At 36.7% G+C, this 14,288-nt stretch overlaps 1 protein-coding gene and 1 long non-coding RNA gene across 11 annotated transcripts in view; one reads left to right on the top strand and one right to left on the bottom strand.

Moving 5' to 3' along the window:
- Nbea (neurobeachin) overlaps positions 1–14,288 on the bottom strand; it is a 673,150-nt gene that overhangs the window by 142,642 nt on the left and 516,220 nt on the right. The window lies entirely within an intron of this gene.
- The window catches only part of LOC134472018 (uncharacterized), a 30,870-nt gene continuing 25,646 nt past the window's right edge, over positions 9,065–14,288 (top strand). Inside the window, exon 1 of the long non-coding RNA XR_010041843.1 lies at positions 9,065–9,159. This is a non-coding gene — a long non-coding RNA (uncharacterized LOC134472018). The remainder of the gene's footprint in view (positions 9,160–14,288) is intronic.

Raw genomic sequence — 14,288 nt, 5'->3', positions numbered from 1 at the left:
AGGGATCTTGTCCTTTACTGTAAGTAGCCAGACTGCTCACAGGTGGATTTTTGAGGAGGCTAGGTTGAAAGTACTGGCATTAAGTCTAGCAGATTACCTCCCACCAGCCAGCTGCTGCCTACAGTAAGCTTAGAACTCAGTGGTCTGTGTTTCCCCCATCTGCTGATGTGACCAGGAATATGCCTCAGCTTGGATGCCTGCCATACCCTGGGGTGTAGGACAGAAGCCTCTGGAACAGAGGCGGCACCTCATAAAGCCACAGGACACATGGCTTGGTGGAGAAAGCAGGGCCGTGGGGTACACAGGGAGATACTGACACAGGAGGTGGCTGAAGTGAACATAGCCTTAGGGTGGATACCATTGATGATCACAGCCAGCAGAAAACTGGAAAAGGATTCAGCCTTGACACAAAAACACGTGAGCGTGGCAACGAAACAGAACTTACTGGTGACTCACCAGTGCTTCCTCCTGTCTGGTGGGTTCCTGTGCTGCAGGTTCTGGAAAAAACCTCATTTAAAAACAGTCAAACACACAGAAGAATTTTTTGGACTTATTTCTCATTTTCTTCATTTTTTTGGTGGGGGCTTGGATTTTTCCACCTTTTCTTTCTTTTAGTCTCTGTTTTATCTTTTTTTCTTGTTGGTTCTTTTTTGTTACTTTTACCTAATTCTAATAATTGTCTTTTACTCCTTAATGGGATCCTATATCTAATTTTTCTTTCCTTCTCATCTTTGTTTTCTTTATTCTTCAAACTTTACTTCTTGTATTTTCCTCCCTCCTCACTCATCCCATTTTCAGGAGTATTTTATTAAGCTTTACTAATCTTTAAATATTTAGCTGACTCCATGCTACTACTGTTGAATTCTTTTCTCCCGTTAATGATGGTATGGTTGTTCTATTTACTAGATATTTACTGTTGGTCAATATTTGGTTTGTCTTTGTGTCTGTGTCCTTATTGCAGAAATCTTTTCTATTGATAGGGGTGGAAACATGGTAGCTTTTACTGGTTCTTATGCATGTCAATATCTAGTTTTTCTTTTATTCTATAATTTTTTTGCAGATTTTGTTACTATCGTAAGGCTGACACAGTTGTTGCTACTAATTGGTTTTTACTATATGCCAATATGTAGCTGGTTTGTCTTTGTGACATCAAGACTGCAGTTCATTGCCAGAGAACTGAGTGCTGAGCCTGATACATGGTACTTTCTTTTCCTCACATTAACAGAATTGGTGAGATTCAGGATAGAGGTAAAGGTCTGTAGTTGGCTATGCCCAGAGCATATCACTTGAGAGCAGCCACTAAGTAAAGAGATCCTATTAAGAAATCATTCCATTAGAATTACCTGTAGCTTTTGGCAAGCACGCAGATAAAAAAAAAAAAAAAAAAAAAAAAAAAACTTGAAAAAGAAGGCAACAAAATGTGTTTCCAAATCAGGGGAGCTTGGAGTGAATGTTTCAAGTTCTGAAAGAAAACAACCTAAACTAATATATTCTAAAACTTACCTTTCAAAATCAATAGAAAAATAAGGTCTTCCCATAACAAATAACATTTTTAAGAAATTAATGAATACAAAACTAGCACTCCAAAAATTCTCAAGTATATCATGGGGTGGGGGAGAGAAGCCAAAAGGGCCAAAAAATCTGGTGGAATGACTCTGCATCACATGGGATATGAAGTTAGCACACTCGCATTGGCTTGAACCACCAGTGGGTAGCATGAAACACTGTTAGATATTTAACAACAGATGATTGAATTCAAATCATAGTTGCCCAGAAGCAAGATGTATAAATTATGGTTTCATCATGAATGTATTAAGCAGAAGGGGAGGGATAAGAATCACCATCAGGAAAATGATACAAAGATGGGACTAAGTCAGTACCTTTCAGTAATAACTCTCAATGTGAATGGACTCAATTCCCCAATCAAAAGATACAGATTATCAGATAGGACTAAAAGCAAAACTCAGTGGTGTACTATACACAAGAAACATTTAATCTAAAAAGACTACGGGGAAAAAGAGAGCCTTTTCCATTGTTCACGGGAATGTGAACTAGTACAACCACCATGGAAAACAATATAGAGAATCCTCAAAAACATACAAATAGAAATTCCATTTGACTCAAGTATTTTAGTTCTAAGTAATATCTGGAAAGAGTTAAAGACAACAAATTACAGTGACATATACATACCCAAGTTTAGAGCATCACCACTCATAATAACTAAATCTTGAAAGCAACCTGTATGCCCATCAAGAGACGAATGGGTAAAGAATATACAATATATTTCTACTCTGCTATAAAGAAGGAGAGAATTGAGTCCTTTGTAAGAAAATAGATGCACCTTGAGATCATAATGTTAAGTGAAATAAATCAGACATACACACTTAAATATTTTATGGTTTTCTTATATGAGATAACCAAAATATAATTAAAGAGATAAATAAAAAATAGGTACTAGGAAACAGGGAGATACTTTGCAAATGAGAAGAGAATAAGAGATGGAGGGAGGGGAAGAAAGGGGATAAAAAGAATTAAGATGTATTATTTAGATGTACCAATTCCCCATAATGTACTTTAAAAAATAATTAAAATAAAAATCAAAAACAATGAAAAATTGACAATAGAATAGCAAGCTTACGCCAAACATAAATTATAGTCACGCATCCCTTAAGTAATATGGAGTTTCTAGATAGAAACAGAGATTGGCAGGAATATCAACCACAGAGTAGGGCCTCCAGCCAGGGTATGCAGGTTGGGCAGGTGGGACTAAAGGCGTGAAGCTGTGAGAAGCAACAGTAACAATACGAGCCAACAAATGGTAAGTTAGGTGAGCCAGCATTGTACTTGGGAACAAAGAAACAGAACAGAAGTAGGCGCTAGAGGTGCCTTCTCACTCTCTTTCTCTTTTTCTCTCTGTCTCTGTCTCTTTTTTTCTCTTTTCAAAATGGCTAGGGAAAACTCCAGCCACAGGAAACTAATTCCATCCCCTAAATTCACAAATCAAATGAGATAATCCCTTGCTTACTCCTTCATTCTTTCTCTTATGCCCTTTTCTCTAGTTTCCCAAAGCTTTCACGATCATCCTTTGTCCTCCAGCCTGGCTACTACTTTCTTTTCAGTTACCTTTGTTTTATCCACTGTCTTTTCTGAGTTTCCCCATCACAGGGTAAAACTACTCTACCCAGGGGAAACACTTTGCATACAAGCTCCCAATTTATGATCAATTTGCTTCTGTGGTTAAAGATACAAAATTAATAGTTAGTACAGTTTTCAGTTTCTAAACTGTGCTTGATGTTATTGTTATTGCTAATTATACTACTTTAGCTATGATGTCTTATCTGTTTTGTCACTTGTTCTCACTTGTGTAACAATACTGGGAAGTTCTAAGGTAATAACCTCACCACAACTCAGCACCAAAGGACTAGGTACTGAGCCAAACAGACACCAACATCTTGCTCTTATTAACTGGAAAGACAGGATTTTGAGACAGACACAAACCAAGAACCTTCCATACATAGAAAACATCCCTGAAGAACAAAACTTACCTAGAGAGACCTTGATATTGATGATAAAGCTACCTATTATAAAAGCTTGCAAGGATCAACATGGAAAACAAAATAAAAACTTTTGAAATAGAAAATGAAAAGATGCAGAAGCAAAATGCAACCTCAGACCTCCAGCTCACCCATAACAAGTCCAGGATGCAATGAGGTAGGAGGAAAATGGAAAGCACACACCTATAACAGCAACTAAAGTAAAGAAACAAAGCCATGAGTATACAGAGGAAATCAGATCATAAATAACCTCTTGGGTAAAAAAGAAAAGTCAACATTTATAAAGGAATTGCTCAGCAAGTCTGGAATAGAGAGATAGACAAATAGATGATGATAGGAAGAGGATTGAAACCTTCCATGATCAATGTAGGAAAGAAATAGAATGCATGAAATAGACTCAAACAGATATCCAGGAAATTAAAAGTTTTGTTAAAAGCTGGCAAAACTGCTTGAACAAAACTGAAGACAGACTTTCCGACCATGAAGACAGGATCTTGGCTAGTGATCAAGAAAGGAAAGATCTCTTGAAAATAGAAAAAGATCAGGAAATAACGATTCAAAAGCTACAATCTGACACAAAGAAAAATAATATAAGAATAACTGATATCAATGAAAAAAGCAACAGTCAACACAAAAGACATTAAAAAAAAAAAAAACTATTTGCAGAAGTAATGGTAGAAAATTTCCCAAGCTTGAGAAAAGAATCTGACATTTAGATAAGTGAGGCATCTAGTACTCCAATTAGCTGTAACCAAAATAAATCTACACCCGGCAATATAATAATCAAGATTCCAGAAATTCAGCACAAAAACAGAATTTTTTTTGGTCTTTTTCATTTTTATTGGTACTGGGGATGGAACTTGAGACCGCCTGCTTGCAAGGCAGGTGCTTATGCCACTGAGCTAAATCCCCAGCCCCCAAAAACAATATTAAAAGCTGTTAGAGAAAACAAACAGATCACCTGTTAAGGAAAGCCTATTAGAATCATGGCCAACTTCTATTTGTGACAGTGTGTTGTTAAGTCCTCCATTACAGTTATGCTATTGCTCATTTGATTTTTCATGTTTATTAATACTCATATAGTTGAGTGCTCTCATATTTGGTACATACATATTTATGATTGGTATCTCTTCCTCTCAAATTTTCCCCTAAAAAGTATGTAGTGGCCTTCTTTATCTCTTTCTGTCATTCTTGCTTTGAAGTTTACATTGTCTGCAAATGGAACAGCTACCCCTGCTTTTTTCTAGGTTTCTATTGCATGGATTATTATTTTCCATCCTTTGACTTCAGTTTATGAATTTTTTCAGTTAAATATATATCTTGTATACAGTATATTATTTGATTTTGTTTTTTGATCCATTCTGCCAGTCTGTTTTGATTGGTGGATGAAGGCCATTGACATTGCTGGTTATAATTGATATGTATTGGCATATCTTTGTCATGTTGTTTTCCTTAACAACACACTGTCACAAATAGATAGATCAACCAAACCCCCCCCCCAAAAAAAAAACCCCAGCAAAGAAATATCAGAACTGAACCAAATCTGTGAATAAATGGACTTAGTAGATGTTTACAGTGTTCCACCCAATAACATCAGAATCCACATTCTTCTAAGATGCACATGATACATTGTCTAAAACAGACCATATACTAGCCCACAGAACATGCTTAAGTAAATGCAAAGGAATTGAAATTATCTGATGCATATTATCTGACCATCGTGTAACAAAATTGTAAATTAATGCCAAAAGAGATCACAAAAACTCTGTAAACACGTGGAAATTAAATAAAACTCTCTGGAACAACTAGTGGGTCACAGATGAACTTCAAGAAGAAATTAAGCACTATCTACAATTAAACAAAAATGCAGACACAATATACTGGAACCTGTGGGACACAATGAAAGCAGTCCTAAGAGGGAAATTTACTGTGGTGAATTCTCACATCAGGAAAATAGAACAAGCACAAATAAACAACCTGAAACCACATCTCAAACATACAGAAACAACAACAACAATAAAAAAAGAGCAAGTCAAGCCCAAAGCCCAAAGAAGGGAGGAAATTATAAAAATAAAAGCAAAAATTAACACAATTGAGACTAAAAAATATATATATATAAGAATTAACAAACCAAAGAGTTGGTGTTTTGAAAGAATAAATAAAATTGATAAGCCACTAGCCAACATTATCAAAAAAAGGCAAGAGAAAACTGAAATCTATGCCTAAGGAATGAAAATGGTGAAATCACTACACATTCTGTGGAAATACAGAAGATCATCAATATGTACTTCAAAAACCTTTACTCGCTTAAGTTCAATAACACAGAAGACATGAACAGATTACTAGAAACATGTAAATTACCACAACTGCATCAAGAAGATGTAAAACTGCGGAGTAATCCAATTTCAGTTCATGAAATTGAAAATGTAAACAGAATCTTACCAACAAAGAAAAGCCCAAGTTCTGATGGATTCACTCCTGAATTCTACAAGAAAGTTAGGGAAGACTTAATACACTCTTCAATGAAATTGAAAGGGGAGCAATTCTTGCTAACCTATTCCTGGAAACAGGTACTACCCTAACTCCAAAACCAGAGAAAGATCCAACGAAAAAAGAAAACTACAGGTCAATCTCCCTAATAAACATAGATGCAAATATCCTCAAAAAAAATACTAGCAAACAGAATGCAGTGAATCATTAAGAAGATTATGCACCACAGCCAATTGTGATTCATCCCAGGAATGAAGGGATGCTTTGACATATGCAAATCAATAATCATAATGTGCCATATCAGTAGAGCCAAAGTCAAGAATCACATAATTATCTCAATAGATGTATAAAAAGTTTTTCATAAAGTCTATAACTCATTCATGATAAAAACTCTACAGAAAATCTAATAGATGGTCCGTATCTCACCTGATAAAAGCATCTATGATGAACCAACAGTCAACAACATGCTAAATGGACAAAAACTGAAAGTTCTCACTCTAAAATCAGGAACAAGGCAAAGATGTCCACTGTCACCACTTCTATTTAATATAGTTCTGAAAATACTAGCCAGAGTAATTAGACGAGAGAAATAAAAGGAGTAAGAGTAAGACAGGGTGAAATTAAACTATCATTATTTGAAGATGACATGATTCTCTACATGGAAGAATCAAAAATGTCCAGCAAAACACTTCTAGATTTAATAATCAAATTTGTTAACATAGTTGGATACAAATCAGCACTCAACAATCAATAGTATTCTTGCATACAAACAAGAAACTCACTGCGAGAGAAATTATGGAAACCATGTCTTTCACCACAACATTCAAAGAAATGAAATACTTAGGAGTCAATCTAATAATGGAAGTAAAGGAACTATATACTGAACTTTTCAATACTCTGAAAAAAGGAGTCTGAAGAGGATACTAGAAAATGGAAAGATGTCGCTTGTTTATGAATAGGAAGAACCAACATACTGCCAGAATTGTTAGACAGATTTAATCCTGATCAAAATATTCCTCAAATTAGCATTCCTCAAAGAACTAGAGAAAATATTCCTAAATTTCATTTGGAAGCAGAAGAGATATAGAATAGCAAAGGCAATCCTAGGCAATGAAGGCAAGACAGGGGGCATCACAATCCCTGAGTTGAACTTATACTATAAATTTGTGATAAAATTAGCTTAGTATTGGCAAATAAACAGATCTGAGGACCAATAGAACAGATTAGAAGATACAGAAACAACTATAAAGGCACTCAGCCACCTTATCTTTGACAGAGGGGCTAAATATGTTCACTGGAAGAAAGCCTCTTTAATAAATGTGTTGGGAAAACTGGCTTTCCATATACTGAAAACTAAAACTAGACCTATGTCTATCACCATGCACTATACTAAAGTCAGAATGGTTCAAGGATCTAAATATTAAAGCAGAAACACTAAATCTATTAGAAAAGAAAGCAGGTAGAAATCTTGAAGAAATAGGTGTAGGTACAGAGTTCACGAACAAAATCTAGACTGATGAGGAATACCTGAATTAATAGAAATCTCACTATATTAAAAAGCTTTTGCATAGCAAAAGAAATCTCCAACAGTGTGAAAAGAAAACCCAGAGTGGGAAAAAATTTAGGCAACTGTACTTCAAACAAAGGACTTCTATCTAAAACATATAAAGAACTGAAAAAAAAAATCAGACTCCCTAAATTCAAATACCTGATACAAAAATGGGTATCTTAATGAATACTTACTTCTCTGATGAAGAAATACAAATGGCAAACAAATGTATGAAACAATGTTCAACATCACTGGTCATTGGAGAAATGCAAATTAAACCAGCACCGAGATTCTGCCTCACCCCAGAAAGGATGGCTATCATCAAGAAATCAGCCAATAAGAAATGCTGGAGTGTCTGTGGGGAAAAGGAACCCTTCTTCACTGATGGTGGGAGTGTAGACTTGTACAGTCACTGCGGAAATCAGCGTGGAGATTCCTCAGAAAACTAGGATTTGAGGTCTTGTTTGACCTAGCTATTTCCTTTCTGGGTATCTTCTCAGAAGAATTCAAAATACATACTTCAGGGATATGTGTGCACCGATTTTTATAGCAGCACAATTTGTAATAGCTGAATCTTGGAAACAACCAAAATGCCTGTCAACCAAGGAATGGTTAAAAAAGATGTGGTATTTTTATATAATGGAGTACTACTCACCATAAAGAAGGATAAACTTGAGACTTTTCTAGTTAAATAGATGTAACTAAAGACCATACTCTTAAGTGAAACAAATCAGACTCCGATGAGTAAGCATTGCATTGTCTCCCTTGTGTGAGACAGTGAAAGAGTGTAGAAGGTCTAAAATGTACAACAGATATCGTGAAATGGGAAAAACTGTTCAAAAGGAAAAAGGAACTAGGATGTGTAAAAGGGGAAAGGATGTAAGGAAAAAGGGGAAAAATGCAAGTCAGTTATACTATTAGTGTCTCTTAAATCATTAAAATGAAGGTTTGTGCTAATACTGAAGAAAGTTTTATGCCCATATCTTGTATTCTAAAGATAACAAGTAATATGTTAACTATTGTTACTGTGCTGTTATATTGTTGTGAAATTTTGTTTTACCTTTTTCCCTTAAAAAATACTAAATATTTAAAAGATGTTAAATATGTATGTTTACTTAATATATTTTAAATTTTTGAGTAATTTAAATATATTAATATGTGAAATATATCACTGTACGTTGCTGCATGATAAAACTGGACAAAACTTTTATTTCTTATTAAAACTTACTGATATTTATTTACTTCATGTAGGTCATAAAAAATCTTAACACTGAGACTAGAGATATAAGTGTATTGTCCTAAATATTTGTGTTCTCTCAAAATACGTATGTTGAAACCCAGACCCAGTATGACTATAGTATGCATTGGAGTCTTTAAAGATTGATTAAATCAGGAAGGCTCTGCCTTATGCACGGGAGGAGTGCCCCCATTAAGAAGTTTGAATAAATCCCTTTCCTTCTGGTCATGTTAGGACACAGCATGAAGGCATCATTTAGCAGAGATCAACCTTCGTTAGAAAGCAAACTTCCTGGTGCCTTGATTTTGGACTTTCTAGACTCCAGAACTGTAAGTAATATTTCTGTCATTTATAACTTAATCTAGCTGTGGTAGACAAAAGGGAGTAAGATGCCAATTGTCCTCTCTTAGAACTCCTTTATAAAGCACATTTTTCATAAATACGGCAATTTTTCTCAAGTTTATTTTATAAATTTAGTAATATTTGCCACTGACTTAATGCCTATTTTGGTGGATGCACAAGCAGTAAAGCAAAGTAAGTAAATACATTAAGCAATTATATTTAATAGGCTTTCATGGGAACAAGTAACTGATTTCTAGTAAATAATAACTTGCTAATACATTTTCATAATAGAGCATTTACAAAAGAACAATCACTTAAGATGCAGAGGCAGGACAGTTGCTGTTGAGTTCGAGGCCAGCCTGGACTGCATAGTGAGGTCAAGGCCAGGCAGAATTACATAGCAAGAACCTGCCTCAAAACAAAAACAATGAACAAACAAACAAACAAAAGGATACATATTAAAAGAACAAGTAATAAATTTCTTATTCAGTGTACTTCTAAGTAAACATTAATTTGACTCTCAAAAAGAAAAAAAAATCAGAAAAAGCAAAACAAAACAGAATAACAATAAGAACAACAACAACAACAACAAAAAACCCAGTCCACTCAAGGATCAGAGTACATTGTGCCCAACTTTTATGATGTTATTTAAATTAAAAACTTCCTGTGAAGAATACACTAGGGTATTCTGTTCTCCAAATATCTTGCATGCTGATTAGGAACATCCAATAAATGTCTGTAGTTCTGAATTTTTCACAGTGTATAAGTTGGTATTTACTTAGAAAAGTTATAACTTTTCTAAATCAGTACATTTTATTAAAAAATTCGTATCTCCACACATTAACGTTTGTTGGGAGCCGTGGCACTGTCAAGTCATCAGACGCGGTGATTGCGAGGCCTGTGGGAAAGTACAAAAGCCTGAGCTAGATTACCCCTCTCATCGAGCCCGCCTGTGTGGCACCTGTTTCTTATCACCCCACTAAGTTCCCGCCTCACAGGGTAGTCTGCCTAGCTATTAATCCTATATATAGCCAGTGCCTCCACCCCCGAGAGAGAAAGAAGCACAAAAGGAGCCGCGGGGAGCGGACCGGTAGAGGCTTCGGGAGAGACTGAAGCACGGAAGGAGCCGCGGGGAGCAGACCGGTAGAGGCTTCGGGGCAGACTGAAGCACGGAAGGAGCCGCGGAGAGCGGACCGGTAGAGGCTTCGGGGCAGACTGTATAAGGAGAGAATAAAGAAAAGCCTGACCACCGCCAGACCTTGTCGTGTGTCTTTCCTGCCGGCCGGGAGCGACATCGACAAACGTTATTTTTAATAACATAAAATCTGATTCTTTTCCTAATTCTCACATACAGGTGTTGCCTGTCATTTCTGAAGGCCCAGCCCAGAGCATTCCTTTGGTGTAGACTCATAGTTCAGTGCCCACCCGACATTTCAAACTAAAAGCCTCCCAAGAAACAGTGCACAGAAGAAAAAAGAAAAAATACGTTTTCCCAAAACCTGCTCTTGTTTCATAGAAAAAATAAACTTCTATGTAGGGTAGTTTTGAAATGTTACAACATTTGTCTTTTCCTTGGAAAATACCTAACTTCATTGGGTTTGCTTGATGAATATGACAAACTCACTTCACTATAACAAGTTGACCTGAGAAAAACTAAAAGTAATATCAAAGTACAACGTTGAAGAATTTGATACAGAATTTATTCTAACTGGCCTACACAATACATGACATTAATTGTTGAAATGGCCTAATGCAGTGAAATTTATTATGAAATACTATTAAGTTCCCAGGGTAGTAGGAGCAAGTGAGTGAGGAGATGGGACAGGAAAGGCAGAGCTGGGGACTGTACCCAAACCCCTTTGCTCACTCAGACCTCACTGTTCACTGCTGGATTGGTCTGCTGGAATTTATTCGGAGGAGCTGATTTGTTCCTTTGGAAGACGGTCAAAAGAAAGGAAAGACGTTCTCTTTAAAATCCACAGAACATCTCTGCATTCTGAATTCTGAGCTGGCTGTCTAACATGGGTGTAAGACCTGAAGGGAGCAATGTGAAGTTCTATGTTCTCCTGTTTCCAGTGCCCCAAAGAAAGACCTTCTCATGAAAGGCATCCTACAAATAAGGTGCATTTGAGGTCATGTCACTCTCTTAGGAACGAAGACAGTACATAACATCTAGAAGATGATGAATATTAAAATATTACTATGGGACGTGATGAAAATAGAATGTCAGTATAAATTCTTAGTTTTAAATGCTTTCAACTGTAAAAAACAAAAATATATAAACCCAACATTCAGTTTAAATCTTAACAAAAACACACTAAAGGAAAATTTTAAAAGAAAATCTAACTAAAATAAATATCATTTGAAAATTAAAAATGAAAAATTAAAAAGTCTAAAAACTGGTTCTTTGAAAAGACAAATCTGTAGTAAATACCTTTTTAAATGAGAAAAAAGAAAACACATGTGATATAGAATTATTAAAATTGAGAATGAATACACAGAAAACTGTATACTACTACATGTAGCAGTGTTTTCCCTTTTTTATATTATAACAATTCCTGGAAAGGCAAGCCGCTGCTTGGTAACTTACTGGGCAGTCTCTTCTCCCTGAACAGTTCCTTTCCTAATTCTCACATACAGGTGTTGCCTGTCATTTCTGAGGGAGCAGCCCAGAGCATTCCTCTGGTGCAGACACCCACAGATCAATGCCCAGTAGACCCTGAGATCTAAACGCCTCACACGAAACAGTACACAGAATGAGAAAGGAAAAATGTGTTTTCTAAAACCTGCTCTTTCATAGAAAAAAATAAACTTCTATGCACAGGGTAGCTTTGAAATAGGATAGAAATGAGAATAGAAATGAACGTCAAGGTATCCCATATATTATAATTCTTATATATAAAATTGTGAAATTAATATGCAGTTCATAGAAACATTGTGGTGATTAAATAAGTGTCTAGCACAGTGCAAAAAAAGGTGGTCATAATAATAATGGTAAGATATCTCAGTGAATTCCTCACCATTTGTAAGCTACCATAATTGAAGCTGAAAATTTAGAACTTATTTTTAAATAGTCTTGTCATTTTATTTTCCTCTATCTAACTGGTAGCCAAATCTTGTTGTCGTGGCTCCGAAGTATTCCCTGCTAATGTCTCCGGTCAGCCTATGGCAGGACTCTGAGAGAGCTTTTCTAATGTCTCTCTGGGGGCTGGGGATTTAGCTCAGCGACATAAGCACCTTCCTTGCAAGCAGGCGGTCGTGAGTTTGATCCCCAGTACTGATAAAAATCAAAAAAGACAAAAACAAAACAAAAAAACTAATGTCTCTCTGGCTGTGGCCACACGTCTGCTTCCACTCTCCTGACAGCCACACCAGCCCACAGCCTCTGTGCTGCTGCTGCACGTGTGTGTCATCTCTCTGACTCCAGGGTCTTCTTGTGTCACTGCTTCACCTGTCCACTGCTTCTCTGTGCTTCTGTTTCTTCTATCTGCAGGGAGCATCCTATTATCTTTATGTGACAGGCTCTTGACTGGGTCCTCTGAGAATCCTCCCATCATCCTCCAAAGTGGGTTATACAGTAAAAATAGTACACTAAAGCAAAGGAGCAGCAAAATAAAGGAGTAGGCTTTGGGAAGTGCTGTGTTCCAACCACAACCGTTTCTCAGAGAAATTTCCCTGTATACTCAGGAGTATGCTCTACTTCTCTTGGCCAAAGGCTGACAGACCAGTGGTGGACATTTGGGACACAAATTGGCCAACTAGATTCCTCTCAGGAAGTGAAAATTAGAATTTTAGTTGGCAATGAGGCAGCAACGAATCCAACTGATTTCGTGTGTGCGTGTGTGTGTTTTGAGACCGGTGAGAGCTCTGAACTCCCTGTGTACCTCAGCTTGGCCTCAAACATGTATCGATCCTCCTGTTTCAGTCTCACAAGTGCTACAATTACAGGTATGTGGTACTATACCTGGCTACTTTTGGATTTTGAAAATTCACATGTCTGTCAGAAAAGAAAAATTTGGGGTTTATAATATGTTATGAATAAATCATGAGCCATAGATAGTGCTTTCATTGTAAAGAAATACAAAGCATGATAAAAATATGGTGAATATTTACACTTTAAAATTTATTACAATGAAAGTCACACTGCCATTAGTAGCCCTCTAGAATCTCTTGTTTTGAACTCACTCATTGTCCTTGCCCCTGTCTAAAGCAGTTCTGTAATTTTCTTTTGTAAGTGTCTTCAATTGTCTATTATGGCTACATTATGTCCAGAGTCACTCAAAACATTTACCTTTTATGTTCATTTTGACTTTGGAGAAGAACCAAAAGTCACAAGGTACCAGATCTAGTGAACAAGGGTGATGAGGCACCAAGCTTTATGTGTCTGCCTTTCTGATGGATGGCACAGGGAAATATGGGACAGTTATGTTTATCAAGTTCTAACGTAGAGTAACATATTCTACGTTAGAACTTGATATCTTTTCCTTATTGGAGAATTATATGCATGGTAGTCACATTGATATACTAAGATAGTAGGCACTTTGGCCTTGAATTCCAACTGAGCAATTCATATTACATACTTTTTATTTAATTTTTCATGCCATCCAGTATACTCACTCATATACTATGGCATGAATGTGGTTTTCCCCACCTGAACTCATCTGAGGTTTAATTCTCCAGTGTTAAGAGTGCTGGGGTGGCGGAACCTTTAAAGGGTATAGCTTAGTGACTGGGTCATGAGCACCCCCATGAGGGGATCACTCCCTTAAGTGTTAAGTCTCACAGGAGAGGGTGAGTTCCTAGGAAATGAATCCTTAAGGAAGAACAAATCTGACTGTCTTCTTGCAGTCTCTCTGGCTTCCTCGTTGGCACGCAGGCTTCCCCTGCACACAGTCATCTCCCTCTCTACTCCCCAGCCTTGCTGGGATATATCCAAGTTGGCCTTTGACAAACACCAGGGCCATGCTAAGTCAACAGCTCCCCTCATACAACCTCCACTCTTCTGAACAGCTCGTCATTTGTGTGGCACGGCAGAAAAGCATGGACTTTGGCATTAAATCAGCTTCAGTTTCATTTGCCTTTGTCACTCCACTTCTGTTATTTGGAGCAAGTTATT

The sequence above is a fragment of the Cavia porcellus genome, unplaced genomic scaffold, assembly GCF_034190915.1.
Source record: "Cavia porcellus strain 051 isolate PalLab524CR breed Dunkin Hartley unplaced genomic scaffold, mCavPor4.1 scaffold_21, whole genome shotgun sequence".
NCBI classification, from domain to species: domain Eukaryota; kingdom Metazoa; phylum Chordata; class Mammalia; order Rodentia; family Caviidae; genus Cavia; species Cavia porcellus.
The sequence above is the reverse complement of the archived record's forward strand: the minus strand, read 5'-3'. Positions and strand labels throughout refer to the sequence as shown.